The following is a 26,201-nucleotide window of genomic DNA, read 5'->3' on the forward strand; positions in this document are numbered from 1 at the left end:
AGTGAAATCATGGAGTATATTGTGCTTTTGTGACTGGTTTCCTTCATTTAGCAAAATGTCCTCCACGTTGATCCATGTCATAGCATGTGTCAGAATTTCCTTCCTTGCTAAGACAGAATAATATTCCATTGTATCTGTAGACCACATTTTAATGTATCCATTTATCACTGGTGGACATTTGAGTTGCCTCTACCTTTTGGCTACTGTGAGTAATGTTGCTATAAACATGAGTATACAAATACCTGTTAAAGTCCCTGCTTTCAATTCTTTTGGATATATACCCAGAGGTAGAATTGCTGGATCATATGATGATTTTATTTTTAATTTTTTGAAGAACCACCACAATGTTTTCCATAGAGGCTATACCATTTAACATTCCTAGCAACCATGCACGAGGACTCTAATTTCTTCTTGTCCTTGCCAACAGTTGATAATTTCTGCCTGGACGTTTACATGGTAGCCATTCTAACTGGTATGGGATGATATCTTATTATGATCTGTCAAAGATTTTCTGAGAAGTATATCAAAATTTTCCACTGCAATTGTGGTTCTGCTCTTGAACTCTAGTAAACAATTGTGCTTTTTATAGTTGATATTTTTTTTTTGCATAATAGTATTATATATTCACATATATGTGCAAAAAGTTAGTGTTACTTATACATAGTACATTTTGGTATCTTATTGCCTGGCAAGTTGCTTCTTAAAACCCAGCAGAGATTGAGGATAGGTGCTCACAGTGCTGCTCAGTGCCTGGAGCTTGTGGCCCCTCTGGTTGTCTTTTGTTCGTTACCACAAATAGAAATTAATATTAGCACTCCACACTCGAAAGGCTGTTACTCGCCATCTGAACATCAGAAAAATAAGCTGACTGCAGTTGGCATTGATATGCCTCTAACTCTGCAATAAATACTTGAGCACAGACAGACTTTGGCCAGGTACTAGAAATGCAGCTGTGGTCAAGATATACACAGTTCCCACTTTCATGGGTCCTACAGTGGAGAAGGGAGACATTAAATAAATGACTGTACAAGAGAAGTACAAGTGTTAAGTAGCAGCACATAAGAGAAAGATCAAACGCGGCTAAGAAGCCGGGGAAACCATCCCTGAGGAAGTTCCGTGTAAACTGACCTCTAAAGGGTCACGCATTCGGTCAGTTATGGAAAAGCTTCCTGGTCAGGAGTGTGGATTCTGGAGCTGGACCGGCAGCACCCAATCCCTGCTCTGGCGCGTCTTAGTGGGAGGACTGTAATGGACTGAATGTGTCCTGCCCCAAATTCGTATGTTGAAATCCTAACCCCTAATCTGATGGCATCAGGAAGTGGGGCCTCTGGGAGGCAATTAGTCATGAGGGTGGAATGGGATTTGTATCCTATAAGAAGAAACACAAGAGGGATGATTCCTCCCTCTTCCATGTGAGGAAACGACACGAAGTTGGCCATCTGCAAGCCAGAAAGCGGCTCCTTACCAGACACCGGATCTGTTGCCACCTTCATCTTAGACTTCCCAGCCTCCAGAACTGTGAGAAATAGAGGTTTGTTGTTAAAGCTACCCAGTCTATGGAAATTTGTTATCGCAACCCAAATGGACTTAGATAAGGACTCTAGGTGAGTTATTTAACTTCTTTGTAAAGAAGCATTGCAGTCATTGATAAAAACACATACCAGTTTCTGGCACATAGAAAGCACACAATAAATGTTTATTATTCAGCAAACAAATATGAGTGCTTACTGTGTGCCGGGAGCTATACTGAGAGCACAGTGATAAAAACAGACACACAGTCAGTAAAGACTGCATAACAACGTTTCAGTCAAAGACAAACCACATATACAATGGTGGCCCTGTAAGATTACAGTGGAGCTATCCTATAGAAGTATACAATTTTTTATCTTTTATGCCATATTTTTATTATACCTTTTTATGTTTAAATACACAAATACCACTGCATCATAATTGCCTACAGTATTTAGTACAGGAACATGCTATACAGGTTCATAGCCTAGCAACAACAGACTATACCATATAGCCTAGGTGTGTATTAAGTTCTACCATGTAGGTTTGTGTAAGTACACCCTATGATGTTCACACAATGATGAAATCACCTAATGGCGCATTTCTCAGATGTGTTTCTCAGAACATAACCCTGTCATCAAGAAATGCATGACTAGAGTCATTGCCTTTATAGAATTAGTCAATGGAGTACACAGTGATAGAAAATAGATCTCCAGAAAGATTTAATTTGACAGCTTTTATCTAAAGCCTCTAAAATGTCCCTACCTTTCAGCTCAACAATTACATGTCTGGGAATTTATTCTAAAATGACCACGAATGTATGCAATGTTTTAGCTATTTCTAATACTGAAGAGTTAAGTGCAGCTTAAGTGTCCCACAGGAAGTTGGGTTTATTTTGACACGGCCCATATGATGGAATGTCATGTAACAATTAAGATGGAGATAAAATTCTATTTACTGACATGAGATGAAATTTAGCATCATGTATGAATAGCTTTTGCTAATAGCATTCATAATCTATAGGAAGCAAATGTGGAACTATCTGAACCAAAGTGTTAATAGTAATTGTCTCTAGGTGAAAACACCAGCTAGGAATCAATAGAAACCAATTGTGGCAAACTTGGTGGGAAGGGAAGACTTTATTGGAAGAAGCTGGAGTAACTTAGAGAAAGGAAAGACAAGCTGAACAACCAAGCTTTGGTCAGATAGGAACCAGATGGATCGAGAATCCAGGTGATAGAAATAAGAGGACGATCTCTGCTAAACTATGCCATTGGTAAAAGTCAACTCAATCTAGTGTGTGTGTGTGTGTGTGTGTGTGTGAAAGAGAGAGAGAGAGAAAGAGAGAGGAGTGAGAGAGAGAGAGAGAGAGAGAGTGTGTGTGTGTGTGTGTGTGTGTGTGTATCCCTCTGCTTTCAACCCCCTCAGATTCAGATCTCCAGGAGAGAGAGTCTGGATTGGCCCAGACTAGTTCACTGTGATTGGCGTTGCAGCAAGACCGCATGCAGTAGAACAGCCACAGTGCTCCGGCGAAGGGAGCAGGGGAACAGTGAAATCAACAGCTGTCCACTATCACGGGATTTTAGGCACAGTACTTCCCTTTTTTCTTTATTCATCTGTATTTTTAAATTCTGTGTTGGACAAATAGTGCTTTTATAACAAGAAATTTTCTTTTTATATTTTAAAAAACCTCAGATGCAAATAGTCATCAAGCTTCCTGAATGGGTGATTTCTCAACCTGTTGTCTTCTTTAACATCCACTGCTGCATCTTCCACAGGAAGCCCCATCCCCTAGCCCCACACAAACACGTACACCTATTTATGCACGTGAGTTATTTATTTTTATGTAGTTATATATTAATATAATGTAATACAATGAGTACGTAACACTCCAAAGAAGCCATCATACTCCATTTCAATAAAACGATGACAAATCAATTCTTGAATTCATTATCAGACTGAGTCCTTTACTTACATGATGTCACTTTAATGTAAAATACATGATTTGCCAAAGCAATATTTCCTTTCTCCAACACTAGATTCTGTCTTTTCTGAAAATAGATCCTTTCTCTTCCAATAACCTCAAGGCATTCCATTCATATCAAGTATTCCATATAAATTCTCTCACCATCTGTAAGAGCCAAATACAGGATAGGATATTATCTTTCTGCAGAGTTGAGGATGCTATAGACTGGTATTTTACTCAAAATTACACAGCTATCAGTAGCGTCTAATCATCTCTCCATTTATTGAGCTGAAGGTATTAAGTGACCTATTATTTCTTAAAATTATACTTTTAAGTTCTAGGGTCCATATGCAGGATGTGCAGGTTTGTTACATAGGTATACACGTGCCATGGTGGTTTGCTGCACCCATCAACCCATCATCTACATTAGGTATTTCTCCTGATGCTATTCCTCCTTAGCTCCTCACCCCCAGCAGGCCCCTGTGTGTCATGTTCCCCTCCCTGTGTCCATGTGTTCTCATTGTTCAACTTCCACTTATGAGTGAGAACATGTGGTGTTCGGTTTTCTGTTCCTGTGTTGGTTTGCTGAGAATGATGGTTTCCAGCTTCATCCATGTCCCTGCAAAGGACATGAACTCATCCTTTTTATGGCTGCATAGTATTCCATGGTATATATGTGCCATATTTCCTTATCCAGTCTATCATTGATGGGCATTTGGGTTGGTACCAAGGCTTTGCTATTGTGAACAGTGCTGCAATAAACACATGTGTGTATGTGTCTTCATAGTACAATGATTTATAATCCTCTGGGTATATACCCAGTAATGGGATTCCTGGGTCAAATGGTATTTCTATTTCTAGATCCTTGAGGAATCGCCACACTGTGTTTCACAATGGTTGAACTAATTTACACTGCCACCAACAGTGTAAGAGCATTCCTATTTCTCCACATCCTCTCCAGCATCTGTTGTTTCTTGACTTTTTAATGATGGCCATTCTAAATGGCATGAGATGGTATCTCATTGTGGTTTTGATTTGCATTTCTCTAATGACCAGTGATGATGAGCTTCTTTTTATATGTTTGGCCACATAAATGTCTTCTTTTGAGAAGTGTCTGTTCATATCCTTTGCCCACTTTTTGATGCAGTTGTCTGCTTTTTTCTTGTAAATTTGTTTAAGTTCCTTGTAGATTCTGTTTATTAACCCTTTGACAGATGGATAGATTGCAAAAATTTCCTATCATTTCTGTAGGTTGCCCATTCATTCTGATGATAGATTCTTTCGCTGTGCAGAAACTCTTTAGTTTAATTAGATCCCATTTGTCAATTTTGGCTTTGTTGCCATTGCTTTTGGTGTTTAGAAGACCAAAACTATATTCATGAAGTCTTCATCCATGCCCATGTCCTGAATAGTATTGCCTAGGTTTTCTTCTAAGATTTTTATGATTTTAGGTCTTACATTTAAGTTTTTTATCTATCTTGAGTTTATTTTTGTATAAGGTGTAAGGAAGGGATCCAGTTTCAGCTTTCTGCATACAGCTAACCAGTTTTCCCAACACCATTTATTAAATAGGGAATCCTTTCCCCATTGCTTGTTTTTGTCAGGTTTGTCAAAGATCAGATGGCTGATCAGATGGCTGTGTGGTGTTATTTCTGAGGCCTCTGTTCTGTTCCATTGGTCTACATAGCTGTTTGGTACCAGTACCATGCTGTTTTGGTTACTGTAGCATGTAGTATAGTTTGAAGTATAGTTTGAAGTCAGGTGGCGTGATGTGTCCAGCTTTGTTCTTCCTGCTTAAGATTTTCTTGGCTATGTGGGCTCTTTTTTGGTTCCATATGAAATTTAAAGTATTTTTTTTCCAATTCTGTGAAGAAAGTCAATAGTAGCTTGATGGGATAGCATTGAATCTATAAATTACTTTGGGCAGTATGGCCATTTTCACAATATTGATTCTTCCTATCCATAAGCATGGACTGTTTTTCCACTTGTTTGTGTCTGCTCTTATTTCCTTGAGCAGTGATTTGTAGTTTTCCTTGAAGATGTCCTTCACATCCCTTGTAAGTTGTATTCCTAGTTATTTTATTCTCTTCGTAGCAATTGTGAATGGGAGTTCACTCATGATTTCACTCTCTGTTTGTCTGTTATTGGTGTATCAGAATGCTTGTAATTTTTGCACATTGATTTTGTATCCTGAGACTTTGCTGAAGTTGCTCATCAGCTTAAGAAGATTTTGGGGTGAAATGATGGGGTTTCCTAAATATACAATTATGTCATCTGCAAACAGAGACAGTTTGACTTCCTTTTTTCCTTTCTCTTGCTTGATTGCTCTGGCCAGAACTTCCAATACTAAAGGTATCTTTCTCTTGCCTGATTGCTCTGGCCAGAACTTCCAATACTATGTTGAATAGGAGTGGTGAGAGAGGGCTTCCTTTTCTTGTGCTGGTTTTCAAAGGGAATGCTTCCAGTATTTGCCCATTCAGTATGATATTGGCTGTGGGTTTGTCATAACTAGCTCTTATGATTTTGAGAAACGTTCCATCAATACCTAGTTTATTGACAGTTTTTAGCATGAAGGGCTGTTGAATTTTATTGGAGGCGTTTTCTGCATCTATTGAGATAATCATGTGGCCTTTGTCATTGATTCTGTTTACGTGATGGATTATGTTTCTTGATATGCGTATATTGAGCCAGACTTGCAGCCCAGGGATAAAGCCTACTTGATTGCGGTGAATAAGATTTTTGATGTGCTGCTGGATTCAGTTTGGCAGTATTTTATTGAGGATTTTCACATCAATGTTCATCAGGGATATTGGCCTGAAAATTTCCTTTTTTTGTTGTGTCTCTGCCAGGTTTTGGTATCAGGATGATGCTGGCCTCATAAAATGAGTGAGAGAGGATTCCCTCTTTTTCCATTGTTTGGAATCGTTTCAAAAGGAATGGTACCAGCTGCTCTTTGAAACTCTAGTGGAATTCAGCTGTGAATCTGTCTGGTCCTGGACATTTTTTGATTGGTAATTACTGCCTCAATTTCAGAACTTGTTATTGGTCTATTCAGGGATTTGACTTCTTCCTGGTTTAGTCTTGGGAGGATGTATGCGTCCAGGAATTTATCCATTTCTTCTAGATTTTCTAGTTTATTTGCATAGAGGTGATTAAAATATTCTCTGATGGTAGTTTGTATTTCTCAGGGATCGATAGTGATAACCCCTTCATCATTTATATTGTGTCTATTTGATTCATCTTTTCCTCTTTATTAGTCTGGCTAGTGGTCTATCTATTTTGCTGGTCTATTCAAAAAATCATCTCCTGGATTCATTGATTGTTTTTGAAGGGGTTTTTGTGTCTATCTTCTTCAGTTCTGCTCTGATTTTAGTTATTTCTTGTCTTCTGCTAGCTTTTAAATTTGTTTGCTCTTGCTTGTGTATTTCTTTTAATTGTGATATTAGGGTGTCAATTTTAGATCTTTCCTGCTTTCTCTTATGGGCATTTAGTGCTATAAATTTCCCTCTACACACTGCTTTAAATGTGTCCCAGAGATTCTGGTTCATCACATCTTTGTTCTCATTGGTTTCAAAGAACATCTTTATTTCTGCCTTAATTTGATTATTTACCCAGTAGTCATTTAGGAGCAGGTTGTTCAGTTTCTATGTAGTTGTGCAGTTTTGAGGTAGTTTCTTGATCCTGAGTTCTAATTTGATTGCACTGTGGTCTGAGAGACTGTTATGATTTCCATTCTTTTTTATTTGCTGAGGAGTGTTTATCTTCCAATTATGTGACCAATTTTAGAATAAGTGTGATGTGGTGCTGAGAAGAATGTATATTATGTTGATTTGGGGTGGAGAGTTCTGTACATGTCTACTAGGTCCACTTGGTTCAGAGCTGAGTTCAAGTCCTGGATATCCTTGTTAATTTTCTCTCTTGTTGATCTGTCTAATATTGACAATGGGGTGTTGAAGTCTCCCACTATTATTGTATGGGAGTCTAAGTCTCTTTGTGCGTCTCTAAGAACTTGTTTTATGGATCTGGGTGCTTCTGTATTGGATGCATATATATTTAGGATAGTTAGCCCTTCTTGTTGTGTTATTTATCCCTTTACCATTAAGTAATACCCTTCTTTGTCTCTTTTGATCTTTGTTGGTTTAAGGTTTGTTTTATCAGAGAGTAGGATTGCCACCCCTGCTTTTTTTTTCTTTTTTTTTCCGTTGCTTGGTAAATCTTTCTTCATCCCTTTATTTTGAGCCTATATGTGTCTTTGCATGTGAGATGGGTCTCCTGAATACAGCACACTGATGGGTCTTGACTCTATCCAATTTGCCAGTCTGTGTCTTTTAATTGGTGCATTTAGCCCATTTATGTTTAATGTTAATATTGTTATATGTGAATTTTATCCTGTCATTATGATGCTAGTTGATTATTTTCCCCATTAGTTGATGCAGTTTCTTCATAATGTTGTTAGTCTTTACAATTTGGTATGTTTTTGCAGTGGCTGGTACCAGTCATTTATTTCCATGTTTAGTGCTTCCTTCAGGAGCTCCTGTAAGGCAGGCCTGGTGCTGACATAATGTCCCAGCATTTGCTTGTCTATGAAGGATTTTATTCCTTCTTTGCTTATGAAGCTTAGTTTGGCTGTATATAAAATTCTGGGTTGAAAATTCTTTTCTTTAAGAATGTTGAATATTGGCCTCCACTCTCTTCTGGCTTGTAGGGTTTCTGCCAAGAGATCTGCTGTTAGTCTGGTGGGCTTCCCTTTGTGGGGAAGACCTTTCTCTCTGGCTGCCCTTAACATATTTTCCTTCATTTCAACCTGGTCAATCTGACGATTATGTGTCTTGGGGTTGTTCTTCTCAAGGAGTATCTTTGCAGTGTTCTCTGTATTTCTGGAATTTGAAGGCCATCCTGTCTTGCTAGGTTGGGGAAGTTTCCCTGGATAATAACCTGGAGAGTGTTTTCCAACTTGGTTCCACTCACTCCGTCACTTTTGGGTACACCAATCAAATGTAGATTTGATATTTTCACATAGTCCTATAGTCCATGGAGCCTTTGTTCATTTCTTTTCACTCTTTAATCTTGCCTTCTCACTCTATTTCGTTAAGTTGATCTTCAATCTCAGATATTCTTTTTTATGCTTGATCGATTCAGCTATTGATAGTTATGAATGCTTGATAGTTATGTATATTGATAGTTGTTCCAGAGGGGCACCTGCCAAATGCCAGCCGGAGCTCTCCTGTATAAAGTGTCTGTTGGCCCCTGCTAGGAAGTATCTACCAATCAGAAGGCACAAGGGTCAGGGACCCACTAGAGGAGGCACTCTGTCCCTTAGCAGAGCTCGAATGCTGTGCTAGGAGATCTGCTGCTCTCTTCAGAGCTGTCAGGCAGGGACATTTAAATCTGCTGAAGCCACACCCACAGTCACCCCTTCCTCCAGGTGCTCTGTCCCAGGGAGATTGGAGTTTTATCCTTTAGTCCCTGTCTGGAGCTGCTGCCTTTTTTTCAGAAATGCCTTTCCCAGAGAGGAGGAATCTAGAGAGGCAGTGTGCCCACAGCAGCCTCGCTGAGCTGTGGTGAACTTCACCCAGTTCGATCTTCTGGGCATGTTGTTTACACTGTGAGGGGAAAACCACCTACTCAAACCTTAGCAATGGCAGAGGCCCCTCCCCCTACCAAGCTCAAGCATCCCAAGTCGACCTCAGACTGCTATGCTGACAGCAAGAATTTCAAGCCAGTGAATCTTAGCTTGCTGGGCTCTGTGGCAGCAGGACCTGCCAAGCCAGACCACTTGGCTCCTTGGCTTCAGCCCTCTTTCCAGGGGAGTGAATGGTTCTGTCTCACTGGCATTTTAGAAGCCACTGGGTTATAAAAAAAAAAAAAAAAACTCCTGCAGCTAGCTCAATGTCTGCCCAAATGGCCACCCAGCTTTGTGTTTGAAACCCAGGGCCTTGGTGGCATAGACACCAGAGGGAAGCTCCTGGTCTGCCGGTTGCAAAGACCATGGTAAAAGCATAGTTTCTGGGTATGAGTGCACCATTCTTCACACAATCCCTCATGGCTTTCCTTGGCTAGGAGAGGGAAATCCCCTAGCCCCTTTTACTTCCTGGGTAAGGGGACACCCCATTCTGCTTTGCCTTGCCCTCTGTGGGCTGCACCCACCTTTCAACCAGTACCAATGAAATGAACTGAGTACCTCAGTTGGAAATGAGGTCACCTGCCTTCTGCATTGATCTTGCTGGGAGCTACAGACCGAAGCTGCTCCTATTCAGCCATCTTTCCAGCAAAAATCCACTATTTTTTTTTTTTTATTTAACAGACCTATTTTGTGGTCCTACCTTGTGTCAGGCATTCATGTAAGAAATCAAAGACTGATTTCTTTGTGCACATCCATAGTGTGTGTGCCCAGGCTGTGCTAAGCACTGGAACAAGATAGTTCAGTCCCAGTCCTCAAGAGGCAGAAGCCCTGTCTGCCCTCAGGAGCTTAAATTGGTAGTCAAAGAGCAGAGTATTTGCAAGCAAGGCATTTGGTTTAAGAAATGGAAGTGAAAATTATGTTTGAGAAATTTGGGTGTGTGTGAAAATGATGAAATGAGAACAAGAATACGACAAATACATGTAGTTCAAAGGAACTCTTGAAAGAAGGTGAAAGTAACATGTTGTATGTAAGGAAATGAGAATGTAAATCACAAGCAGATATAATCATCTCAAAATATTGCCTAAGCCTAGATAACACTAAGAACACACACACATACACCCTCATATGAGTAAGTGTCTTTTTTACCCTGGAATGTACTACCCCTTGTTAGGGGAGGCACTCCTGATCCACTATCAGTGACTGCATTTTCAATTACCTTCCCATAGTGATGGGTTTGCACAGTCCCAGCTACACTTTTCAGGCCACCATGTAACCAATCTCAACTTGTAAAGGCTGATAAAATGTAAAATGGTGCAGCTACTGTGGAAAACAGGATGGTAGTTCCTCAAAAAAAATTACACATAGAATTACCACAGGATCCAGCAATTCCACTTCAGGATATGTGTCAAAAGAATTGGATGCAGGGACTTGAACATTCATAGCAGCATTATTCACAGCAGCCAAAAGGTGGAAACAAGCCAAATGTCCATCAACAGAGGAATGGATAAACAAAGTGTGGTATATCCATATAATGGAATATTATTCAGCTTTAACAAGGAGTAAAATTGTGATACATGCTATAACATGGATGAACCTCCAACATATTATGCTAGGTGAAATAAACCAATTACAAAAGTACAAATACAGTATGATTCCACTTACATGAGGTACAATATGAGGTACTTACAGGAATCAAATTGATAGAGAGGCAAAGTAGAGTGGTGATTACCCAGATCTAGGGGAGGAGGTGATGGGCAGTAACTGTTTAGTTATTTTCATTTGGGTGATGAAAATGTCCTAGAGATGGTTAGTGGTGACAGCTGCACAACAATGTGAAGGTGCCTAATGCTCCTGAATTGTACACTTGAAAATAGTTAAAATGGTAAATTTTATATTATGTATATTTTACTACAATAAAAACATTTTTTAAAAAGAAAGACTAATAATGAGATCACAGGGGAGGCTGGCACACCAGAAAGAAGAACCACTGTGACCTCTAATCACAGAATCCCAGGGTTAACCAACTCTAATAGCGTGCTTCCCAGACACTGTGAGTACTTTACAACCATCTCAATACAATCTACTTTACTGTAGACTCAATATTTGTTTTCAAATCAACTTACTTTTTAAAACTAATTTCTATTTTGCCTTTGTCCTAAGCAAAGTTATACCATAGATGAAATCATGGGTCTTGTGCACCATTATACTTTTTTTTCTAACACACACTAATAACATCTTACTTAAAATAACAGATATTGAGCAGCATATAACCTAAAATTATGTTTCATGTCACACTTTGGAAAACACCACATTTCAATAACAATATTGTTTCATTTTATACTAGTTGTTACACAAATGACTACTAGTTTCTAAATCAAATGATAGAAAAAGAATGGGTTTGAAAATCATAAGAGGTAGATTTTAGAGCTGTGCATCCATCAGGGTTCTAACAGGGAACTAATGGCACACCCAAATTAGACAAATTCAAGAAGAGTTTATTTACAAAGAGACTATTAACAAAGATGTGAGTGGGTATGGGTAGGGTGACCATCAGTCCCAGTTGCACAGGACAGGGTGGTACACCTATTATCTTGGTGTAATAATTAATAACACTGCCTTAATTCTGAAGGGTGCCCCAGGCTGGGTGATAAGTTACATCATTTCTCTGAGGACAGAGGAATCAGAAGGGATCATGCAATAATCCAGGGTGAGTAACAGTGAAGTAGTCACCAGCTCTAGACCCAAAGGGATGGGGAAGGGAGCAGTTACTAGAACCTAGGAGGAGAGTCTGTCTAGTGGGCCCCATAGAGGAACTGTGAAGGGATACAGTCAATTTGAGGCAACATTGCAGGGAGAGAGCCACGGAAATGAAAAGTTAAACTCATCCTGCTCTTTCTTCTCATCTCTTGCCAGAGGTCCCTTTGGGCAAGCCACAGAGTGAGGGTGTCTATTGCTACAGCCTTGAGGGATCAGTTTCCTGGGCTGAGAGCAGGGTGGAGGGTAGACAGTGAATCCGGAGGGCCACTAGTTTATGTTCTTTGACCAAGTCCTTCAATCTCTTTGAACACCAGTTTCCTTACCGTTCACATGAAGGCCTCATTCTGGTCATCTCTAAGGATCTCTCAGTTTCGACACTGTATGAAAAAGAAATATTTAAAGGAATATTGATTAGCCTAACAAGAATTTGGGGAGATTTCCTTCTATCACCACCTCAGAGGCATTCATTCCCCCTACCTGAGGCATGTTTAATGTTAACAGGAGTCCTGTTGACCTGAGGAATGAGAAGAGTGTCCATTAAATGACAAAAATGCCTGAAGCTCTAGGAATGTTAACCTTCGTGTGCACCTCGGGAAGGTCAGTCCTCTCTTGTTTAGGCAGCCAATAAGCAGAGATAGACACAAACATCATAATATCTCCCCTTTAAATGTAAGTGCTATTGTTAATACAGCTGAGGAGAAAGGAGATGAAAGGAAAAGAGGAAGATGATCATTATCACTATTGAAAGTGACTTCCACCACTTCCTCTAAGGATGCTACCTACGTCATAATTACTACTGAGAAGAAGTGTAAGACACTGGCTGGCTGCCTGAGTCAGAGGCTTATCAAAGGGATGCATGTCTACATCAGGGAGCCTGCATCCATGGGAAGCCCAGGACTCTGGAAGCCCAGGACTCTGATGGGCCTTCTATCTGGAACAACACAGTTCATTCAGCAATGCTGAGTGCTTACTGAGAACTAGCATGCACGTTAACTGCAGAGTACAAGAATTCACCAATGTAAAGGGAGAGAAGGGTTTTCTCCCCCAAGAACATGAATAATACGTCAGGCTCATTTTATCCAGAAATCCAATATAGTTGCAGAGTTACAGAGTTTGACTTCTTAACCTGCACAGATGGGAGAGGTGACATGGTGAGGAGGTGAAGTAGTGAACACAGAAGCTAGACTGCCTGGGTTCGTTCAAACCCTGACTCTGACCTCACTAGCCATGTGACCTTGACTTTCCTGCAATTTAGCTCCTCATAAATAAAATGAGGACTGGTACCTTCTCCTAGGACTGTTATGGGGATTAAAGTATTTAATAAGAAGCTAATAAACTTAACAAAAGCAGAACAGTACTATATGTGTTTAATAAAATAAATGTTTCAATGGAAGGGCAAAGAATTGAACCCAGAAATCCTCAAACTTAAACATAAGGTGGATGCCACAGTTGCTTAAATAAAATGGAAAAGATAAAGGTAATTTCTACTGGATTTGAGCAAGTTCCCAAGTAAATTTGAAAAGAAATTTCCTATTACATTTGCTTCTTTTTTCTATGTTTTTACAGATGTTAAGAAGTATATGCCTTATGATTTTCATCTATTACAGTTGTCATACATTTATATTTATGTGTGTATAAATAGACACACACATATGGGCTCAAATTCTCCTAGTGCATAACCTACTCTCTGAGGCATGTCATACACTCATAGGGAAAATGGTACTGAATCCAAAGACAGATTAGAATTTTGGTTCTATGCCTTTTTTGAGAGACCTTAGATAAATCTAGCCTTGGGATATGTTTCACCATATGAGATGATCTTTCAGATTCTTGTGGGGATCAAATGAGGTAATACAAGTAAGCACTTAGAACAGTGACTCATTTTTAAACAAACAAAAACAAGCTAAAATGATGGTGTGAGACTTTGAAGACAAAAGGCACGGTGGCTTCCCTTGTACTGTTTCTCTGGATCACTCTGGGGAAAGCCAGCTGCATCTTGTGAGGCCACCTGCAACACACGATGGAGAATTCCACATGGCAGGGATCCAAGGCCTCCTACCAGCTGTCAGCAAGGAACTGAGGCCTCCAGCCAAGAGCCAAGTGAGTGCGCCATCTTAGGAGCAGATCCTCCAGCCCCAGTCGAACCTTCAGACAACCATAATCCTGGCCAACATCCTGACTGCAACCTCCTGAGAGATCTTGAGCCAGAACCACCCAGCTAAACAGCTTCTGGATTTCTGCTCTATGGAAACAGTATGAGATAACATTCATTGTTGTTTTAAGTTGCTAAATTTGAGGGTAATTTATTACATAGCAATAGATAACTAATATAATAGGGGTTGAGTTCCTGGTCTACCTAAACTGGGACTCAGAATAATAACAAGTTGAACATATAAATTTGAGAGTAAGATTATATATAATAAGATGCTAAACTGAGCACTACAGGAAACAAGGCTAAGTGCAATGAGGTGATAAATCTTTTTTTTTTTTGAGACAGAGTCTCATGCTGTCACCCAGATTGGAGTGCAGTGACACGATTTGGACTCACTGCAACCTCTGCCTCCTGAGTTCAAGCAACTCTCCTGCCTCGGCCTCCAGAGTAGCTGGGACTATAGGTGCACATTACCACACCCAGCTAATTTTTGTATTATTAGTAGAGACAGGGTTTCACCATACTGGACAGGCTGGCCTTGAACTCCTGACCTTGTGATCCACTGCCTCGGCCTCCCAAAGTGCTGGGATTACAGGAATGAGCCACTGCACCCGGCCTGTGATAATTCTAAGGTATACAAAATGAGCTGGGGAAAGAAGACATCAATTTGCCAAAAAGAAGGTAGGGTTGGAACTTAGTGTTTTATTCAACTATGCAGCAAATAAATGTAGCAGCAACTGTGTGCTGCATGCTGAGCTAGAATGACAACATGAGCGATAAGTGCTCTCTGATAGTACCCTACAGTTTTTGGAAATTAGGGAAAGCTTCCCAGATGAAAGAGGATCTAACAGAAACAGAAGATTGGGGTTGCATTTGCCAAGCACAGAGGAGGAGGTGAAGTACAATGATCTAAGCCAAGGAAACAGCACATGCAAAGGCAGGATGGTGAGAAAGTACAGCACATGTCTGGAGGTTTGGACTGAGAGTTCAGGGTCGGAAGACATGAGGAAGGAGAGGCTGGATCCTGTAAATCTTGTAAGCCCTTAAATGAGTCTGCACTACATCAGAAGCAAGGGAGCACTACCAAAGTGTTTGTTTTTTGTTTTGGTTCATTGTTTCTTTTGAGGCAGAGTCTCCCTCTGTCACCCAGACTGAAGTGCAGTGACACCATCACATTAACAGATCCATCAAAGTTTTAAAAGTGTATCTGTCTTTATCGCATTTCCTTTCATCTTTTTTAGTCTTTTCCTATTTTCCATAGTAGATACTCATTTATTTTTCCTCCCTCACCGCACAGTTCACTGCAGCTTTGACTTCCTGGGCTCAAGTGATCCTCCCACCTCAGCCTCCCTAGTAACTGGGACTGCAAGTGCACACCACTATACCTGGCTAGTTCATTTCTTAGTAGAGACAGGGTCTCGCTGTGTATGCCAGGTTGGTCTGGAACTCCTAGCGCCAAGCAATCCTCCCGTCTTGGGCTCCCAAAGTGCTGGAATTACAGGTGTGAGCCACTGCACTTGGCCCCAAAGGGTTTTAAAGTCAAGTTTTGATAGAATAAGGGTTGAGTGCAACACCATTCAAATGTATAGTGCCACCCAGTTTACAAGTCCCTCAAAGGTATTCTATCTCCTTAATGCTTACCCCAGGTATGTATTATTTTAACTCCAATGCAAGGAACAAGCAACTGAGACTCAAGAGTTTCAGTGCCTCACACATTAGTTGTAAAAGGTAGAGCTGGGGCTTCAAAGAAAAGAACAAAGAAGCAATTAAGGAAAGGTAGGTAGCTAGGGAACCAGACTGGCAGGCCAGCACAAAGGACAGTATTACATTTTAGAAGCCAACTTCAACTGTCTATTACTGTAATAGGACTTTCCTTAAAAACCATGTTTCTATAGCGGTGTGAATGTATGTGAATTTGTATAAGACCCACTGTAACTACAGAGAACTAGAAAGGATTCTGACAGGTTCCTACTGCTTTCTTTATCATAGCATGTGTCCTGAGAGGTGTCTCAGTGTCCCTGATCTAAAGTAATATAATGATGATGCACACGTGTTGGATACAACTCAGACTTCATCTGTGCCCTTCATAATATGTCATTCCACTGCAGGTGAGACTAGCAATGTCTCCCAGTGACACAGGCCTCCTGCCCAGCTGACCCTGCCTGCCTCCAGTCTGTTACCCCCTAGAGTGAGTTCCTGTCTTGCTGTGGAAAGAAAATAAAAGCAGAAGCATGCCTGCTAAGCAAAAGGATAGTTTAAAAACACTTAACTGAGAAAAATAAAAAGTCCTTAGCTGCAATCCTGAGAACACTGTTGGTCATTTTCTCTGAGGCCCTTCATTTGCATAATTTGTCCAAGTATAAATTTTCAATTACTTGAAAGAATTTCAACCGAGAGTCTTACAAAACGGCAACACAAAATTCATTAGTCCCTAAAACATTGTAATGAGTAGCAGACTGTTCTGATGCCAAATCAAATGTCTGGATATGTCTGAGGTTTGTTTTAAAGCATACCGTTCCTCATTTTGCTGTAGTACTTTAGTGGTGAGAGGGAAGAAAATGAGTAACTACCATGGAAAATAGGAAAAGGCTAAAAAAGATGAAAGAGAATAGGATAAAGACAGATATACTTTTAAAACTTTGATGGATCCGTTAACAAGTAGGCTAAAGAAAACTGCAAATAAAAAATGAGTTCATTTATAATGGAGGAATCCCTTTGATAATATCCGAACCCTCTAATTAGTCTCAGTCTCAGAATCACTAAAAATGGCCAACCAGACTTTATATGCACAGCACCACCAAGGAGTTATAAAATTGAACTAGGATCTGATCAAGCCTCTAGACCTGTATTTCTTTACAAGAAATACAGAGGGCAGAGGTACAAGTTAAACAACACAATAGAGAAGCAATTAGCTAAATTCAGAGTATGGTACATTCTCCAGGACAAATGACCTATTTTCTCCCACAAATCAATGGCATGAGAAGAAGAAAAGAAGGAGCAGTGAAATGATAGAGACAGAAGAGAGATAACCAAATATGACGTATGGACCTTGTTTACATCCTAATCCAAGTGAACCAACTATTAAAAGGACATCTTTAAGACAATCAGAAAATTTGAATATAGTATGGGTAACAAACACTAGTAAGGAGTGGTAGTTAATTTTGTTGGGTGCGAGAATGGCATAGTGGTTGTGTATTTTAAAAACATCCCTAGTGGCTGGCAAGATGGCCAAATAAGAACAGCTCCAGTCTGCAGCTCCCAGGGAGATCAACACAGAATGTGGATGATTTCTACATTTCTAACTGACATGTATGGCTCATCCCATTGGGACTGATTAGACAGTGGGTGCAGCCCACAGAGGGTGAGCCAAAACAGGGTGGGTTGATGCCTCACCTGGGAAGCGCAAGGGGTCAAGGAACTCTGTCCCCTAGCCAAGGGAAGCACTGAGGGATTGTACCATGAGGAACTGTGCATTCCAGCCCAGATACAATGCTTTTCCCACAGTCTTTGCAACCCACAAACCAGGAGATTCCCTGAAGTGCTTACGCCGCCAGGGCCCTGGGTTTCAAGCACAAAACGGGGCAGCCCTTTGGGCAGACACCAAGTTAGCTACAGGAGTTTTTTTCATACCCCAGTGGCATCTGGAATGCCAGAAAGACAGAACCATTCACTCCCCTGGAAAGGGGGCTGAAACCAGGGAGCCAAGTGGTCTAGCTCACCAGATCCCACCCCCATGGAGCTTGAAATTCTCACTGCCAGCACAGCAGTCTGAAGTCACCTGGAATGCTCAAGCATGGTAGAGGAAGGGGCAGCCACCATTGCTGAGGCTTGAGTGGGTGGTTTTCCCCTCACAGTGTAAACAAAGCTGCTTAGAAGTTTGAACTGGGCGGAGTCCAGCTCAGCAAAGCAGCTGTCGCCAAACTACCTCTCTAGATTCCTCCCCTCTGGGCAGGGCATCTCTAAAAAAGGCAGCAGTCCCAGACAGGGTTTATAGATAAAACTCCAATCTCCCTGGAACAGAGCACCTGGGGGAAGGGGCAGCTGTGGGTGCAACTTCAGCAGACTTAAACATTCCTACCTGCCAGCTCTGAAGACAGCAGCGCATTTCCCAGCACAGTGCTTGAGCTCTGCCAAAGGACATACTGCCTCCTCAAGTGGATCCCTGACACCCATGCCTCCTGATTGGGAGACGCCTCCCAGCAGGGGCCAACAGACATGTCATACCCGAGAGCTGTGGCCAGCATTTGGCAGGTGCCCCTCTGGGACAAATCTTCCAGAGGAAGAAACAGGCAGCAATCTTTGTTGTTCTGTGGACTCCACTGGTTATACCCACCAAAGAGGGTCTAGAGTTGACCTCCAGCAAACTCCAGCAGACCTGCAGCAGAGGGGCCTATTAGAAGGAAAACTAACAAACAGAAAGTAATATTATCAACATCAACAAAAAGGACATCCACTCAGAGGCCCAATCTGAAAGTCACCAACATCAAAGACCAAAGGTAGACAAATCCATGAAGATGGGGAGAAACCAGCACAAAAAGGCTGAAAATTCCAAAAACCAGAATGTCTCTTCTCCTCCAAAGGATCACAACTCCTCACCAGCAAGAGAACAAAACTGGATGGAGACTGAGTTTGATGAATTGACAAAAGTAGGCTTCAGAAGGTGGGCAATAACAAACTCCTCCGAGCTAAAGGAGCATGTTCTAAACCAAAGCAAGAAAGCTAGGAACCTCGAAAAAAGGTTAGACAAATTGCTAACTAGAGTAATCAGTTTAGAGAAGAACATAAATGACCTGATGGAGCTGAAAAACACAGCACGAGAATTCTGTGAAGCATACACAAATGTTAATAGCCAAATTGATAAAGCAGAAGAAAGAATATCAGATACTGAAGATCAACTTAATGAAATAAAGCATGAAAACAAGATTAGAGGAAAAAGGATGAAAAGGAATGAACAAAGCCTCCAAGAAATATAAGACTGGGTGAAAAGACCAAACCTACATTTGATTGGTGTACCTGAAAGCAACAGGGAGAATGGACCCAAGTTGGAAAACACACTTCAGGATATTATCCAGGAGAACTTCTCCAACCTAGCAAGAGAGATCAACCTTTAAATTCAGGAAATATAGAGAACACTGCAAAGATATTCCTCAAGAAGAGTAACCCCAAGACACACAACTGTCAGATTCACCAAGATGAAAATGAAGGAAAAATTGTTAAGGCAGCCAGAAAGAAAGTTCAGCTTACCCACAAAGGGAAGCCCATCATAATCACAGCAGATCTCTCTGCAGAAGCCCTATGAGCCAGAAGAGAGTGGAGGCCAATATTCAAAATTCTTAAAGAAAATAATTTTCAACCCAGAATTTTATATACAGCCAAACTAAGCTTCATAAGCAAAGAAGAGATAAAATCCTTTATAGACAAGCAAATGCTGGGACATTATGTGAGCACCAGGCCTGCCTTACAGGAGCTCCTGAAGGAAGCACTAAACATGGAAATGAATGACTGATACCAGCCACTGCAAAAACATACCAAATTGTAAAAACTACCAACATTATGAAGAAACTGCATCAACTAATGGGGAAAATAATCAACTAGCATCATAATGACAGGATAAAATTCACATACAACAATATTAACATTAAACATAAATGGGCTAAATCCCCCAATTGAAAGACACAGACTGGCAAATTGGATAGAGTCAAAACCCATCAGTGTGCTGTATTCAGGAGACCCATCTCACATGCAAAGACACATATAGGCTCAAAATAAAGGGATGAAGAAAGATTTACCAAGCAATGGAAAAAAAAAAAAAAAAAAGCAGGGGTTGCAACCCTAGTCTCTGATAAAACAGACTTTAAACCAACAAAGATCAAAAGAGACAAAGAAGGGCATTAGGTAATGGTAAAGGGATAAATAACACAAGAAGGGCTAAGTATCCTAAATATATATGCATCCAATACAGAAGCACCCAGATCCATAAAGCAAGTTCTTAGAGACCCACAAAGAGACTTAGACTCCCATACAATAATAGTGGGAAACTTTAACACCCAACTGTGAATATTAGACAGAAAATTAATGAAGATATTCAGGACATGAACTCAGATCTGGACCATGCAGGCCTAATAGACATCTACAGAACTCTCCACCTCAAATCAACATAATATATATTCTTCTCAGCACCACATTGCACTTATTCTAAAATTGACCAAATAATTGGAAGAAAACACTTCTCAGCAAAAGCAAAAGAATGGAAATCATAACTAACAGTCTCACATATACACCATGGAATACTATACAGCCACAAAAAAGGATGAGTTCATGCTTAAAATTTTTGAAATTTTTTTTAAGACATTAAAAAAGTATAGTCCTACCATTTTTCATACAGTTTTCCATTATGGCTAATTAACAAGTTTATTGATTATTTTATTCAAATTCCCTAAATTCTCTTTTTAAAAATCTAACTTGATCTGTAAAGATCTTTTTAAAATATTGTGATTATGGTAAAACACACGTAAAATTTACCATCTTAACCATTTCTAAGTGTACAGCTCAGTGGCATTAAGTACATTCACATAAGTGGATCCATCACAGAACTCTTCATCTTGCAAAACTAGAACTCTATTCCTATTAAATTATTATCCCTCTCTTCCCCTCTCTTCAATCTCTGGCAACCAACATTCATTCTGCTATCTCTAGGAATTTGACTATTCCAGGTACAAGCATACCTCAGAGATATTGTAGGTTCAGTTTCAGACCATCACAATGAAGCAAATATGTAATAAAGTGAGTCACACAAATTTTTTGCTTTCCCAGGACATATAAAAGTTAGGTTTACACTATACTGTAAGTGTTCAATAGCGCTGTCTAAAAAATGCACATACTTAAATGTTAAAATAATTTATTGCTAAAAAATGATGACACAGAAACACAAAGGACATACTGTTGGAAAGATGGCGCCCACAGACTTGCTCAATGCAGGGTTGCCACAAAGTTTCAATTCATTTTTTTAAAAAAGGCAGTACTGTGCAATAAAGTGATGCCCAATAAAGCAAGGTATGCCTGAACTTCATATAAGTGAAATCATGGAGTATATTGTGCCTTTGTGACTGGTTTCCTTCGTTTAGAATAATGTTTGATCCATGTCATAGCATGTGTCAGAATTTCCTTCCTTGCTAAGACTGAATAATATTCCATTGTATCTGAAGGCCACGTTTTAAATTAGTTCAACCATTGGGAAACACAGTGTGGCAATTCCTCAAGGATCTAGAAATAGAAATAAAATTTGACCCAGGAATCCCATTACTGGGTATATACCCAGAGGATTATAAATCATTATACTATAAAGACACATGCACACATGTGTTTATTGCAGCACTGTTCACAATAGCAAAGCCTTGGTACCAACCCAAATGCCCATCAGTGATAGACTGGATAAGGAAATGTGGCACATATATACCATGGAATACTATGCAGTCATAAAAAGGATGAGTTCATGTCCTTTGCAGGGACATGGATGAAACTGGAAACCATCATTCTCAGCAAACTAACACAGGAACAGAAAACTGAACACTGCATGTTCTCACTCGTAAGTGGGAGTTAAACAACGAAAATACATGGACACAGGGAAGGGAGCATCACACACTGAGGCCTGTTGTGGGGGGCACTAGGGGAGGGATAGCATCAGGAGAAATACCTAATGTAGTTGATGGGTTGATGGGTGCAGCAAACCACCATGAAACGTGTATACCTATGTAACAAACCTGCACATTCTGCACATTTATCCCAGAACTTAAATGTCATGAAACAAATAAAAAATAAAAACATCCCTATTGTTTAAAGATGCATACTGGACTTTCTATTGGTGAAGTAATATGATAGCTGGGATTTACTTTAAAATACTACAGATTTGAATGGTGATCACCAGGGGGAGGGAAGTCGGGGAGTTAGTGTTCAAAGGCTACAAAAATTCAGCTAGATAGGAGGAATAAGTTTAAGAGATCTATTGTACAATACGGTGACTAAGTTAATAACAATATGTTATATTCTTGAAAAATGCTAAAAGAGTAGATTTTAAGTGTTCTCACTACAAAAACAACTATGTGAGGTAATACACATGTTCATTAGTTCCAGTTACCCTTTGCGCATGGTAGAAACCTTTCCAAAGATAAACTTGAGCTAATTAACATGTGCATTACTTCACATGGTTATTTCACATATTTCAAACATGTTGTTTGCACTACATGTTAACTACATATAATTTTATTTATCAATTTTTTTTAAATTTGTAAAATAAAATGTTAAAAGTAAAAGACTGGATTTTTAAAAAGAAGTCCAGAGGAAACAAGATAGGTAAAATGATCAGTGTCAAAGCTGCTTGACAGCATATGGGAGTTCCTTTTACTTTTCTCCCTTATCTTTCATGTGTGTTTGAAATTTGTCATTAAAATTAAGAAGAAAAGATGAACACATTTATGGACCAATTCCTGTGGTAGGACATGGTGTCATGGTGATCTAATCTCATTTGGGTCACTATAAACTAAATGAACTTGGAAGTAAAGACTCTTGAAGTCCAACAAGACTGCAAGATCCCTGGAATTGCAGATGAGAAAGTCGATGACAAAGAGGTAATTGAATAATCTTGGACAGGCAGACAGGCTGTGGATTACCAGGATTAACAGTCAAATTCTCAATTCACCTTTTTTTTTTTTTTCTCTCCACCATGTGGGAGACCAATCCCTTAACCCTCCTGGAATTCAGTGTCTTTATTCCTAAAATGAAAACACCACTACCTAGTCTCCTGACTTAATTCAGAATTGTCCTGGAGATGGAATGATATCGTGATGTGAGAGGGCTTTGCTAAACCCCTCAGAACTGTAAGGAGTTGCTACTGTTACTTCCCCTGTTCCGTTTCCCAGTATAAAATAGCAAAACTCAGAGTTCACCAAAAAGGGGGAGGAGGAGGGAGGAATAATAAAGGACAAAAGAAGAACAGAAGGGTTTTAATGCTGCCAAGACAAACTCAGTGTACCCTCCCCCTGAATAAATCAAGATGATTTGGAATGGAGCAACAATACCTCCAAATCAAACCCACAGATAACGACAGCTCATCGTGTGTCTTTACCTGAGAGTCGCTTTCAGATGGGGCCTCCCACCAGCCACCAGCTGCGCTCAGAGACACTTCCTTGTTCCTTCCTGGCACATCCACATTGCCCAAAAGCTATATGGCTCCCTGTTGGGAACCCAGGCACAACAGCATGCGCCCGCCAACCAAGAGGTGTGACTTCTCTAATTGGCAAAGTCTGTTCAAGTGTCTAACCACCAACTGACAGACACCAATGCTGACAGTGGTGGGGGGTGGGGAATCTATGGGGGTGAATGGGGAGAGGGAGAGTGCGAAGTCTGAGAGGCAGAATTCTCCCATTACATTGATTCATCTTTTCCCTTCCTCTATATTTGGGGTTGAGGGATGTCAGCAGTGTAATTGGCTGTTTCTGTAAAAGGCATTACAGTAAGAGAAGCTGGATGCCCACTCAGGGACATCTGCTCTGCAAAGAGCCTATAAAAATAACTCTAGGGCGATAAGGGAACAGCTGGGGCTGGGGAATCCCAGAGGAAGGGATGAGGAGGGATGGCAGTAGAGAATTAGATACCTGCCTTGCCACATCTACCATTCCATGCTGGCAAGCAATGGACCAGTGATGAGCAGGCTGAGCCATGTTCCCAGGGGCAGCAGAGGACGCTTTTCCATCAAAAAAATTGGGGCCGTGGTTCCAAACACTTGCAAAAGAGAAGTCATGCATAGAGTGCAAAGAATCCAAAGGCTTTATTTCTTTCCTTCATTTGTCATTCAGCAAACATTTGTTTAGCATCCTCTCTGTGCCAGCTGCCAGACTAGGTGCTGGAGATCTAGGACTGGGAGATGCAAGGAGTTTATAGGCTATTGGGAGGGGCAGAAAAGAACAGATTTTTTTTTTTTTTTTTTTTTTTTTTTGAGACGGAGTTTCACTCAGTCTCCCAGGCTGGAATGCAGTGACGCAGTCTCAGCTCACTGCAACCTCTGCCTCCTGGGTTCAAGCAACTCTGCCTCAGCCTTTTGAGAAGCTGGGATTATAGGCACGTGCTTCCGCACCTGGCTAATTTGTTGTATTTTTAGTAGAGACGGGCTTTCGCCATGTTGGCCAGGTTGGTCTTGAACTCCTGATCTCGGGTGATCTGCCCGCCTTGGCCTCCTAAAGTGCTGGGATGACAGGCATGAGCCACCGTGCCCGGACAAGAACAGATGTTTTAGAAGATAGCTAAACCTTGGTTACTGTGGAGACATCTAACTCAGACATGAGTGCCTGAATCTAGGCTCCCCATTGAGTTGTTGGGTGACCCTCTTTCAGCTACCTAATCTTCCTGAGCTTTTGTTTCCTTACCTGGAAAATAGGAATAAAGCTGCTCTTATACAGAAGGCTCGAGGGAGATGTGTCTGAGTCTGTAGATGTCCTCGAGTGAGGTAGCATTGCAAATGGAGTTGTGCCTTTTTCCGTGTCAGGATGGCTTGAGATTTCCAGAAAAATTATGTGTCAACTTTGTCTCTCTTGACTGAGGTTTGTAAGACCTCACAAAAGAGAAAAGAAACACATGGGCTATCTTTTTGTGAGCGATCAATAAAGAGAGGTATGTGGAAAGAAACGATTGTCCAAAGAATGTGTGTCCCGGCAAACTACAAAATGCACGTCATGGCAATAGCTACATTAACTTAGCATTTACTTCATGCCAGGCACTCTGCTATGTGTTTTACACACATACATACCCCTCATTAAAGCCCCAAATACTCCAGTGAGGGTGACTTTATCATCCTTACTTTATCGGTAAAAAAAATTGAGACCCAGAGAAGTTAAGCAACTTGCCCAAGGTCATGCATCTAGCAAATGAGCCTTGGTTCAAACCCAAACTCTGTTTGACTCTGGGGGCTTTTCTTTGAAGCTCCCAACTACACCATCTCCACTGCTTGTGAGGAAGGACAAAACCATGACTCCAGTGAGTCAGCAGGGCACCGAACTGTCACGTGGCAGGGCTGGGGGACATCATTAGGTCATTCGCTCTCCCTCCTTACCTCTGATTCATTTTATACAACAGAAAAAAATGGGTCACAAAAGGGTGAAGTATGCTGCTGGGAAAGGCCACTCATAATCCCATAATCTTCCCACCACACAACATGGCCTTGGCTGCTGGGCCACTGAGCAGAGCCTTTGGAAGGGGAAGTGACTGTACAAGGACCACAGCAGTCAGGGGTCAGACTGCTTCTGAGCCTTCCTGACTCATTTCCTCCTTTAATGCCCAGCCTCCCATCTGGCTGTTTAGAAAAGCATTCCCTACTAGACCAGTGGTTCTCAAACTTTAATAGGTATCAGAAACACCTGGAGGGCTCGTGGAAACTCAGATTGCTGGGTTCCACATACAGAGTTTCTTTTTTTGTATGTTTGCTTTTAAGAGACAGGGTCTCACTCTGTCATGCAGGTTGGAGTGCAGTAGTGCAATCATAGCTCACTGTAGCATCGAACTCCTGGGCTCAAGCAATCCTCCTGCCTCAGCTTCCCAAGTAGCTGGGACTATAGGCATGTACAGCCATGCCCATCTAATTTTCAAAATTTTTTGTAGAGATGGGGGTCTCCCTATGTTGCCCAGGCGGGTCTTGAACTCCTGGGCTCAAGTTAGCCTCCTACCTTGGCTTCCCAAAGTGTTAGATGATAGGCACAAGCCACCATGCCTGGCCCATTCCAGAGTTTTTGATTCAGGAGCTGATCCAGCAGGGTGAGGAGTCTGGAAGAATCTGAATTTTTATCAAGTTCTCAGGTGATTCTGATGCTTCCAGTCCAGAGACCACACTTTGAAAACCACTGGTATACAGCATTGATCTTGAGGATGAGTGGGTGTTTAATACAATATTTAGCCAAAAACTGCTAGTTCCTTCCTAATATCTCTTCTTCCATTCTTCTGAAGTAATAGAAAATCTGTTCATTTATTTGAGCATATAGCCAACAAAATAGAGACAATATTTTTTAGCTCCCTTGCATCTGGGGATGACAATGTGATCTACTTACAGCTGATGGGATGTGAGCAGTAGTAATGTGTGCAACTTTCAGGATGTGCTTTTGAAGGGACAGGGCAGGCCTTTCACTCCACTTTCTTCCTCATGCTGGCGAAAT

At 40.8% G+C, this 26,201-nt stretch overlaps 1 long non-coding RNA gene across 1 annotated transcript; it reads left to right on the forward strand.

Moving 5' to 3' along the window:
- Positions 1 to 4,593: 4,593 nt before the first annotated feature.
- On the forward strand, positions 4,594 to 21,106 carry LOC108289720. Its single transcript, XR_001819279.2, has 3 exons — positions 4,594 to 4,811; positions 12,660 to 12,661; positions 21,096 to 21,106. It is a non-coding gene; the product is annotated as an uncharacterized LOC108289720 (long non-coding RNA).
- The last annotated feature ends 5,095 nt before the right edge of the window (positions 21,107 to 26,201 follow it).

The sequence above is a fragment of the Cebus imitator genome, unplaced genomic scaffold (genome assembly GCF_001604975.1).
Source record: "Cebus imitator isolate Cc_AM_T3 unplaced genomic scaffold, Cebus_imitator-1.0 Scaffold413, whole genome shotgun sequence".
NCBI classification, from domain to species: domain Eukaryota; kingdom Metazoa; phylum Chordata; class Mammalia; order Primates; family Cebidae; genus Cebus; species Cebus imitator.